The 12,056-nt window shown below is 39.6% G+C and overlaps 1 non-coding gene across 1 annotated transcript; it reads right to left on the bottom strand.

The window, feature by feature from the left end:
- Positions 1–6,063: 6,063 nt before the first annotated feature.
- Positions 6,064–6,170, bottom strand: LOC131228388 (small nucleolar RNA R71). The gene has a single exon (XR_009162892.1). It is a non-coding gene; the product is annotated as a small nucleolar RNA R71 (small nucleolar RNA).
- Between the last annotated feature and the right edge of the window lie 5,886 nt (positions 6,171–12,056).

The raw sequence follows: 12,056 nt of genomic DNA, 5'->3' as shown, positions 1-12,056 counted from the left end.
TTTTCATATTTTCAATGTTTGTGGGTAACATTTCTGGAAATCCTCACGAGACACCAACTTGTCCACTAAGGGAAACCTAGGGGTTTAAAGGCTTGTTGCACATGCTAAATGCAATCGAGATTACCTGCGAAAGTGGTGTAGTTAGAATTTTTTTTCATTTAAATTTTATTTTTAAAATTAATTTTTATTCTTATTTTTATTTCTCTTTGCTTATTTTGCTCAGGACTAGCAAAATGCTGGTTGGGGGATGTGTTGAGACTCAAATATTGCATAATTTTCCCCATTTATATCTTGGTTTTATGACCATAAATCATCTTAATATTTTATTTTACTCATGTATGTGTTGCAAGGTGAATTTAAGAGCTTGGATTGAAAATTGATGTTAAAAAGCAAGAATTTGATGCTAAAAAATCACCAAGGCAAGGGATGGATCTTAAGAGACCAAGATTGAAGAATTCATATGTTAAAGATCCAAGAAAACCAAGTGAGGAATGAAGAGAATCGAAGATTTGAAGTGAAGAATCCTGAAATTGTCTTGAAAAAGTATATTTTGAAGCTGTGAAGTTTATTTTGGAAAACTACGCAGCAGGAAGGCTATTTTAAACGAACTATTCAGTGAGAAGTCTATTTTGGAAAAATACATATATTTTAGACGGTTTCTAGGGTTTTTCAACTTCATACGGAAATTGGAGTTTCTTAATTATAAATAGGGCTTCCTAGGGCATTCCTAAATTTTATTCAAGGCATCCCAAAGCAAAATTTAGGTTTTTTAAAGAGTTTTTAGTTTTATTAAAGCTTTGTAAGTTATTTTTTTTAGATCTTTTCTTTTTACATTTTTTTCTTTATTTCTTGTTGCTTTTTATTTCTGCAATTTAATTATGTTTTTCTAAGTTCCCTCTAGCCCAAGCTGAAGGGAAGCACATGGGTTTAATATTTCTTTAAGATTATGATGATTGATTGTTTTAATGATAAGAAGAAAGGTGTATGCATGTTATCTATTATTTAGTTTTTGTCTTTTTATCCTCTTGTGAGATCCATATGTTTCCATCATATGAGATCCACATTGATGGATAGGCTTACCCTAGATCAATCAGATTTCCTAGATAGGAGATGTTCTCAACCAGTTATATTTCTTTGATATTCATTATCTTATAGATATTGAATACTTAAAATCACTGGCGCTTGAGAATATATGTCAATGGTGCAAATCCATCATTTTCTAATCTTTTATATCATTTATTAAAATATTTAAACTATTTTATTTTCCGATTAGGCTGACCATAGTGCTTAGATCCTAGTTGTGTTATCCAAGTCATCATGATTTTGGAACATTAACCCATATGTGGAACTTTAAAGCTTGGGTGTTATTTTATTCAATTGAATTACATCTATTTAAAAATTCCAGAATCAAATCATTAGATTAATTTTTATTACTTAGTTTGTTTTCCATTTGATTTTTTTTCTTCTCACAATTCATCTCCCTATGGGATCGACCCTGTATTCACGGGATACTACTTACGAACCTCTGCACGTGGAGGCAAGCAATCAATTGGATGTATCCCATGCTTTTTAATGGCGTGTTTGAAAGATATGGGAGTAACTTCTATCCAGTAGGATTGGAGCAAAATCCTGTTTGGGAAAGATAAAAATCATGGGATTGCAAATGTATAAATCATTTCTATATATTTTTTTGTGTCACCATCGAGGTGGGCTCCATTTACACGATCCGACCCGTTCACCAAGTAGGTTAGCTCGAGCGGGTCTTATGGATCCTAGCTTTGACTGGTTTGGATGATGAGGGACCCCACAAAGAGCCTTGAAAGGCTTCAACAACAGGAGTTCATTTCCCTTTGTGTGGCCACTTAAAACTCGAATCTGCCTCATTTTTTGGCCCGTGGCCTAAAATGATATAGAGAAACTGGTGTACAGTGTGGATATATCATATACATCATGGCGGGGTCACGAGTGGGACACCCCACCCCACCTCCGCGAGTAGTGACATGAGTGGGTCTTACCAACCCACCGTCACCTATAGTGTGGTCCACTGATGGTTGGATCAGCTTTATTTTTAGTTCCAGTGGTCAAAATAACCTAATTAAAGAGGTGGATGGTGTGGATTTAACAGCTAGCTCATTATGGGTCCCATAAGTAGAAACCCACTGTAAAATTCTATGCATGCGAGTGTGAGGTAGGAGTTTTTCGGTCTCTGTGGCCCACCTAGTACGAAGATAGACTTCATTTTTGGGTTTTAAGGATAAAACATAATGGAAAATTGGATGGATAGCTTGGATGAAATATACACATCAAGTTGGGACCCACGAGTGGAGGCCCCTTCCCTTACAACACGTAGAGGTGGGATTTAGAGAATCAACGAGGAATGGCAAAATCCCACCCATAACCATGGTGTTTGGGCACCAATCTCAAAATGATTTTCATCCTCCATTTCAAACATGTTAACCAGTTGTATTGGATGGGATTATGAATACCATCCCATCTAATACCACCTAATGCACCTGGCCAAACAGGCCCTTAACGTCTATCTTTAATGACAGTCCACGGCCATCCTTTAACTAATACGACACAACAAAATAGGATGACCCATGCAACAGTTCAAAATCGCCATTTATTGAGATTTGAGATGGTTTTTAGCTGTCCTTTTGTCATAATTTTGGAGTAGTGTTCGAACAACTTTAACTTCCTCGGCTAACCTAACTTCAGGTTTGGGCTAAAAATCAAAATCTATTGAAAATTCGGCAAGCGTAACTTTTTGTTTAACCAACCTAAACTTAAAATTTGGCTAGCCCGAGTGAAGTTTGGGTCAAATTCCAGCAATGCAAACTTTTGTAATTCGCGAGAATTCGACCAGTCGAATGGGGAATTCGGCTAGCCGAATATCACCTTGTTCCAATCGAATTTTGGATAAATCTTATCCTGCACAATCTGATAGTCGTTGGAACGAATTAGGTGGAATTCGGCCAGTCGAACCTATTCTTAGGCTAGTCGAATTTCCAAACCCTTTGGTTATAAATAGGGACCTTCTCTCATTCTAAATTACAATGAAAAATCATTCTAAACCCTTTACAAGTGAGAGAGAAGCTCTGGTCCTCGGTAAGCATATTGTGCGGTAATTATATATTTATGTTAAGCTTATTTAATTCCCTTTCTCAAGATTATTTTAATCTCATTTAAAAGAGAAATCTATACTCCTCTTAAGATTTAAGAGAATTGAATCAGTAGCATCTGGGTTTTTCAATTTTCAAAATACTTTAGAACCCTATACTCTTTTTGTTGAGTGAATATTGCCTCATCTACATTCAAGAAAGAAGATCTCTACTACAAGCTTGTACTTTATCTTTGAATCTACATTTGAAGATAAGTATTTTACTTTATTTCATTTTAGGTTATTCTGAGATAGCCTATGAAAATCTCAGTGGGTTGATTTGTGATAGACCGTGAAAATCACAACATTGATTTTTCTTTGTGATAGCCCGTGAAAATCACAAAAGGGGTTTTTATTATGGTGAGCTTGTGAAAATCACAAGGAACTATATAAAGTTGTTAAGGTGAACTTATGAAAACCTTGTTATAATGAAAGCTAAAATTACGAGCATAGTAATTTTGGTAGTAGAGTAGGTGTGGTTTTTAAAAGCATTGAACCACTATAACCCCTTGTGCCTTTTGGTGAATGGTTTATTATTTTTGTAAATGTTGTTATGTTAAGCACACATAGATTGTCAAATTTCGTAAGACAAAAGCGCTTCAAGGTCAGATCACAAGTATGAAATCACAACTAATATACATGCCTTATGATTAACTCAAGATCGGCTTATGATCAACTTAAGATTGGCACATCTTCTCAAGAAATCGATGCCCGAATTCAAGACAAGATCAATACAAAGTTCAAGACAAGGTGACTCATATATTTGCTAAAACACAGGTGGTATAACCCTGGAAAGACCTTAGGTTAGGATCTTTTAAAATTTCATTGACTAGGGTTTTAATAAGTGTTTTTACCATGGAATTCAGCCAACCTAACTTTTGGTTTGGCCAGCCTAACTTCCTTGGCCAGCCAAACTTCAAGCCCGAGCAAAATAACAACTTCTGTTGAAAATTCGGCTAGCCTAATCTTGAAATTCGGCTAGCCCGAGAAGGTTCGGGTGAAATTCCAACAATGTACTCTTTTAAAATTTATGAGAATGCAGGCAGCAGAGTGGCAAATTTGGGTAGATGAATTATGATGTTTGACCAACCGAATTTGACCTTGAGCCAGCCGAATTTTGGATAGAACTTATCCCCCGCGATCCGATAGTCGTTAGAACGAATCCGGTGGAATCCAACCAGCCGAAGCCAATCTTAGGATACCCAAAGTTCCAACCTCTTTTCTTATAAATTGAATCTTGCTCTCATTCTAAAAAATAGTGAAAAATTATTATAATCCTTCTACAAGAGAGAGAAGCTTAAGTCATCGGCAAGCCATCTATTGGTATTTATAAATTTTAATTTGTAGATTATTCGATTCCATTTTTCTCAAGATTGTTTAAGTATTATTCTAAGAGAGAAATATATAATTTTCTTTAAGATCTAAGAGAATTGAATCAAGTAGCATTTGGGTTTTCTATTTATAAAATCTATAGAACCATAGACTCTTTCTGTCTAATTGAACAATATGCCATATATGTTCAAGAAAGAAGTTCTTCTACTACAAGTGTAGCATTAAATGCTACAAATGCTTATGATAGTTGTTGAGGGTCAAATATGGCATATTATCCCCCTTTTATATCTTAGTTTTATGAACATTGCTTAATGTCCTATTTTACTCATGTTTGTGTTGCAAGGTGAATTTAAGAGCTTGGATTGGAAAATGTGTTAAAAGCATGGATTTGATGCTAAAGAATCACCAAGGCAAGGTATGGATCTTAGGAGACCAAGATTGAAGAATTCACATGCCAAAGATCCAAGAAAACTAAGTGAGGAATGAAGAGAATCAAAGATTTGAAGTGAAAAAAATGAATCCTGAAATCTACCTGTGGATTCGACCTCAGTCTCACCGAGATTATTACTACATTGTAACCCTACACTTGGGGTTCTGAACAAGTTTTTGGTGCCATTGTCGGGGATTAATAGTTGTGTTTTTTTTAGATTAACTAGTTTTAACATTAGTTTAAGATTATGGTTTTTCTACTTTCTATTTTTAAGCTAGGATTTTTTCAAAATTATTTTAGAAACTAATTTCTTTTCCTTTTTCTATTTTTAGAAACTTACTTTCTATTCTTAGAAACTTTCCTTTTTCTTTTTTTTTTTCTTTTAGAAACTAGGTTGCTTTCTTAGTTCATTTTTAGAAACTAATTCACTTTCCTTTTTTTTCTGCATGATCCCAAAATAGAAACTTCTAATTTTGTAACTTCTTTCTAATTCTCTCTCCTTCTATTTCTAGATTTCTATTTCCCTCTTTCCTTTTAGGTTTAGGTTAGATTCTGAAATTGAGGGCTGAGAGTATTTCATGCCTAAGTAGGTCCGTGATAACACTCAACATCACTTAAGTAAAAGAGGATTGGTTGAGAGGTTATCTATCCATCATAGGATAAGACACCACTCGAGATCCACAGAGTTAGTTGAAGTTATGACTGCCAAACAATGGACCAATTAACCTCCAAATCCACCTCAACCTAGGGTTGAGGAAATCCAGGATGAGAATGAGGTGCATCAAGCACCCTTGCCTCGTACTTTACGAGATTGGTGGGGGTGAGCACACCTTCATGCATGATTTTTTCAGAAAATACAAGACGTATGGATATTAAGCTAGGGGTGATCTAACTCCTTCGAAAATTTCATGGACTTGAATTTGAAAATCCATATTTACACATGAAAGGGCTTAATGAGATCATAGTCACTCTATATTTTCCAAACGTGTCTGAGGACATGATTAGGCTCAAACTCTTTCCCTTCTCCTTGAAAGAGAAAGCTAAGATGTGGTTGCATTCATTACATCCACGATCTATTGGCAGATGGAACAACATGACAAGGGAGTTCGTAAAGAAAATTTTCCCATATCATAAAACGAACAACCTTAGAAAATCAATCATGAACTTTGCCCAAAAGGAAGATAAAACATTCTTCCAATGTTGGGAGTGGTTCAAGGATCTTGTCAATTCATACCCATAACATGGTTTTGAAACTTGGTGAATAATAAATTATTATTTTTTTACGATGGGCTGACTTCTTCCATGTGCCAAATGGTCGAGACAATGTGCAATGGGGAATTCATGAATAAAGAGGTCGATGATGTATGGGATTATTTTGACAAGCTTACTGAAAACACACAATCATGGGACATCTTCCCAAAATCAAGCACCACTTCCAGGCCTACTCAATTAAAGGAGAGGGCAGAATTTATCTTCTGAAAGAAGATGATGATATAAATGCTAAAGTGGCCAATCTCACAAGAAAACTCAAGGCCATGGAACTAAAGAAGGATAAGGCTATGGAAAATGTTTGCGGTATTTATACTTGCAACATTCACAGAACTGAAGATTGTCCAACAATACCTGTTTTTTAAGATGTACTGAATGAGCAATTTAATGCTGCGAATAATTACTAAAAACCTTTCAGTGTATCCACTTCAAGTACATACAATCCTAGTTGGAGAAATGGACAAACTGCTATTCCTCAAGGATTCCCTAATCAAATACTAAATCAAGGGAAACCTTAAGAGGATCCGGTTCTAAAGCATCTTCAAAATCAAGAGTGTCACGCCCTAAACTTGGAAACCGGGCTCACAAAATTTCCGATCGCTGAATCCGGTGCCGACAGCCTCCTTAGTACCCCATTCTCACCTCCCAGCGTTTATATGCCAGATTACGATCCTGATCCTACAAGGAGGATTTTTTCAATGTACATTTAACTCATAATAAGCATAACCACAAGTTTACCCAAATCACAAAGGCAACATCATCATCACATATCCACTAATATAAACAGTTGAATACATTGCTGAAAGGGAAATACATATATTGATAATCAAGCTCCAGAAGTCCGCTGCATGCTCTAAGCTCCACGCTCCTGCAACCTAACACCACGCATACGCATCTATCATGCATAAGCTTATAGAATGCTTAGAGGGTGGTATAAGTGTGTGTACAAGGTAAGTGCCAAGTATACAATACAGGTCGATAAATCATACGATGTCAAAAATACTGGCAAGATCATGAATCATACGATATCAGAGTATGTAGAAATACTGACAATCCAAAAATCCATGAATGCTGTCAGCCGTATTAAGGCTATGCGATGCAAGGCATGAATGTTAACATCCATATCAACGTTATGCGAGGTAAAAACGTAATAAGCCAATATCATATACTGAGAATGCAAAGCAATATGCAAATCTTGTGAAGTCTGTCTAGGCCATATAAGTGCAGAAACATAGCAACCCAAAATGTCATATGCCATGGATGTAATGCAATATGTGATGCGAATGAAATGACCAAGCTGAAGTGTGAGGTCGGGATGATAGTACGTAGTATTGCAGACTATGGGGTCCATCATAAGGGACTTCTATCCAAACCAGTCTTATACCTAAAGTTGGATAGCCAGACTCAATGTGGTAGACTCTTGATCTCAAGTTGGTCGCGTGCCCCAACCGAAATCCTAGCCACTACGAAGGTACACATGATGACTTGATTTCGCACCACCAGCCCAAGTGGATAGTAAATGAATGAATGAATAAGTAAAATTCTAGGTATACAACTCTTGCTCAGTAAGTCCACATGTCATACCGTGCATCTCTGGGATCATCACCAGGGTCTAGTACACTACAAACCAGATTTTTACCCCATCGCGTGCAACAATGTGAGTGGAAGAGACCTCACTATCCACCTGCCAATATCGGGCCCGGCTCGTCGATAGCGGACCCATTCCTCGAGCTGGTCAAACTCAGCCTAGCTTTGCCCCCTCCTCTCGGGCAAGTAAGGCTGCACCCCCTTCCAACCGACCATAATACAGTGGAAGATGCGGCCTAATGGTATACGACCCTCATGCGCTCTTGCATCCACTTGGTATTGATGTTGGAACAACCTCTGGAACCTAGAGGATTTAAGGACTTTCACCTAGGGATATCTATAGCACCACATGTGGAAAAGATTTATGGTGTCCCATCTGGCCATACACATCATGCTTGTGTAGGCTATGGCCCTGATGTCACTACGGCGTACGGTGGTCATGTCACACAATGCGAGATGCATGAGCCACACTATCCAATCTTGCAGTAAACCTGTGCATACCACGAGCTCATGTGGACAACTCCACCTATTATGGAGTCCCATAATAATCTGCCCAATGGCATGTGTAATGGTCAACCACATCTCATAACAAAAATGTAGATGATGCATATGGGCATGTATCATGATGCTATGCTCTCACATACTCATAATCGGTATCGATAATCGGCATAGATAATTAGCTTAAGGGAAGGTCACAATGTGGATATTTAACCATCATTGCCCATTAATGTGGACATTCAACTAACATTGCTCCCAATGAGTGGCCCTCATGGAGCCAAACATATAATGAGCCCATGGCCTCACATAAAGGCCTCATACACAACATAGTGGGCCATATACAATCTCAATGGGCCTTACATAAGGGTCTCATCATTAAGTGGGCCGCATGACATGAGCCTAATACACATCACGATGGGCTGCATGACATGGGCCTAATACACATGACAATGGGCTGCACCAATGGGCCTCGTATACGTCAAGTGGGCTGCATTAATGGGCCGCACCAATGGGCCTCATATACATCAATTGGGCTGCATCAATGGGCCACACCAATGGGCCTCATATACATCAAGTCGACTGCATCAATGAGCCGCACCAATGTACAATAGGTGGGCCCCGCACATGCAGCAAATGGGCCCCACCAGATGGTTGGTGTGGATATAGAATGCATACATTAGGTAGATCACACGTCCCACGGACAGTGTGGATAAAACATACATCGAGGCAGGCCCTATATGATCTAGACGGTTAGGATATAACCCATATCATGGAGTCCCCACTGTCCCAACTTGATGGACGGTGTGGATTAAACCATACATCAAGGTGGACCACGTGTATAGGGTCCACATCCAACACATGGACAAGACGACGTGGATGAAACACTTACATCATGGTTGGTCCCACATACAGATGGACGGCGTGGCTAGAATACATACATTAGGGCCCCAGCTAGACAGATGACGTGAATATATAACGCATGCATTATGATGGGGCCCACTGTCCATGCTGGACTGAATGGTGTGGATCAAAACCGATACATCAATGTAGTGCTCCACCGTCCAAAATAGATGGATGGCTGGGATAAACACTTACATCTCACGTGGGTCCCTCAGCAGGGATGAAACACGTACATTGAGGTGGTCCCACACCACTTGCTGACGTGGTACAGTAGCAGCAAGCTGCTAGTGTGAGGTATACTAGCCAATCCGATTCCCAGATGGGTCCATGTGGTGGTCCACCATCTGGACAAACGATGTGGATCAAATCCAGCAGAGGTGGGCCACGTCAAAATGGATGGGCAGTGGATATACAATCATATAACGAAGGTGGGTCCCATGCTGGCAAAACAGCTGGATGGCTGTGGATATCAGTCCCACAGACTGCTAATGTCATCACAACAATGGGTCTCACCATTTGGATGGTTAGGATGAACACATACTTCAAGGTGGGCTCCACACAGGTGGCAGGTGAGTGCCACATGTGCATCACAGCGGGCCCCTCATGAATGGACGGTCTGGATCTCACACATGTACCGAGCTGGCGTACACGTCCAGCACCATCTGGATAGTGGACGGCCAGGATAAAATACATATATCATGATGTGGTGCCACATGGGTGGCCCGCCAGCATCCAACCCTCGTCCAACATATGATGGACGGTTAGATATAAAACCTACTTCACGGTGGGACCACGGAACTTGCTGACATCAATCACAGCAACTACTGTGTAGCCCCAGTAGATGAATGGTTAGATATATATCTGGTGGGTCCACGCACCTTTTCTGGACGATGGAGACCTTACACATGTAGCTGGGTCCCACCGTCCAGCAATGGATGGACGGTGTGGTTAGAATACATACATCAGGGCCCCACAGCACTGTCCAGCACAATCTAGATGGTGTGGGTGAAACAAATACATCACGGTCAGGCCCAACCAAAAAATGGGCAGCAAGGTGGGCCCTCGGATGGACATCGGCGTGGATAAAATACATTCATCATGGTGGGCCACACACATCAAGAGAGAGAGAGAGAGAGATAGAATGGCGATGATGGGAGGAGCTCTGCCACTATGAGCTCCTTTATGATACAATGCATACATCAAGATGGGTCCCACCATAAGTGGGCCCTCAAATCGTCAAATCCAAGTAAAAACATATAAATCTAACCCTAAGAAAGCACCCACCTTAGATCTCTTCTTCCTTCTTTCGCCAAAGCATGTTAGAGCTCCAAAGGAACAATTTTAACGGTTGAGATGGACTTGGATGGTGGGATTAGGTGGTAGGAAGGTGGACCACACTAGCTTCTCTCCCATGGAAGCTTGGAGGGTTCTCTCCTTTGGGGTTACTTGGGAGATTGAGAGAGAGGTTGTAAGAGAGAGAGAGAGAGAGAGAGAGAGAGATGGGTGAGTGATGGGTGTGAGTGATGGGTGAGTGATAGGTGTGTACTTGACATGTATGGGTGGAGGGAGAGAGAGAGAGAGAGTTGACTTTAGGAGTTACTTTTGGGGATGGGACATGTACTTGATTGATGGGATTGATGGGACATGTTCTCTTGGGTTTAGCAAATGCACGTTGTTTCCTCAAACTGAACGTGAGCCCACATCTCCTGGCCTAGGTATCGCCTCAAAGCGCGAAACGCGGCGTCAGAACCACGGTGACGGCGCGGTCGCTAGGGTACAAGTATCGGGTTGAGCTAACACTAGAATACGGGATACGACTTAGGGTTATGTGCAACTGCTATCTACGTGTCGCGGGTCACCAGAATTCGATCGAGAGGACCGCGGAAGCATACAAAATGGTACGGTCTAGGATATGGGCATGTCAAAGAGTGTTTCAATCAAGGTATGCTACAAGCCTTTCAAGACCTTACAAAGGCCATACAAGGGCTTGAGAAAAAAAATGTGACTGGGGAAAAGGGAAACATTCCATCTCAACCTCTTCCTAATCTAAAACAGCAATATGAAGTTAGCAACCTAAGCTCTTCAAATCAAATGGAGCAAGCTAAGTCTATCGACACTCGTAGGAGTGGGAAAACAATTAACAAATCTATTTCGGTAAGGACAGAAAAGTCTAAGGACATGAAAATAGATGAAACTGATAGACCTAGTAACACTACACATGAGTTAGAACCGGAACCTAAAGGTAAACCAATTTCTCCATTTTCCTAACAGTTGATTGTACCAAAACCTCTTTCTAACTCTTAGGACATTTTAGAGGTGTTGAAATAAGTGAAGGTCAATATTCCTCTACTGGATGCGGTTAAACAAATACCTTCATATGTAAATTTCTGAAAGACTTGTGTACGACCAAAATATGGCAAAATATTTAAAAGAAAATCTTTTTAATAGAAAAAGTGAGTGCCATCCTGAAGCAATATGTGCCATAGAAATATCAAGATCCTGGTAGCCCAACCATTGCTTGTGTAATTGAGAATTAGCAGATTGAGCATGCACTTCTTGACTTAGGAGTGAGCATAAATTTGATCCCTTAATCTACGAACAACTAGATCTAGGTGAATTAAAACTCACCTGGACCACATTACAACTTGTTGATCACTTAGTTCGTGTATCGAGAGGGATAATTGAGGATGTGTTAGTCCAGGTTGACAAATTCTACTACCCGGTAGATTTTATCATCTTGGATACTTAATCCATCATGGACATGAGCACTCAAATTCCCATCATTCTTGGTTGCCCATTCCTTGCCACATAAAATGCAATCATTAATTGAATGAATAGAGTCATGAGTTTGTCTTTTGGAAATATGATATTGAAAAAGTT

Source organism: Magnolia sinica, chromosome 15, assembly GCF_029962835.1.
Source record: "Magnolia sinica isolate HGM2019 chromosome 15, MsV1, whole genome shotgun sequence".
In the NCBI taxonomy this organism is placed as follows: domain Eukaryota; kingdom Viridiplantae; phylum Streptophyta; class Magnoliopsida; order Magnoliales; family Magnoliaceae; genus Magnolia; species Magnolia sinica.
This window is presented reverse-complemented; position numbering and strand designations above follow the sequence as displayed.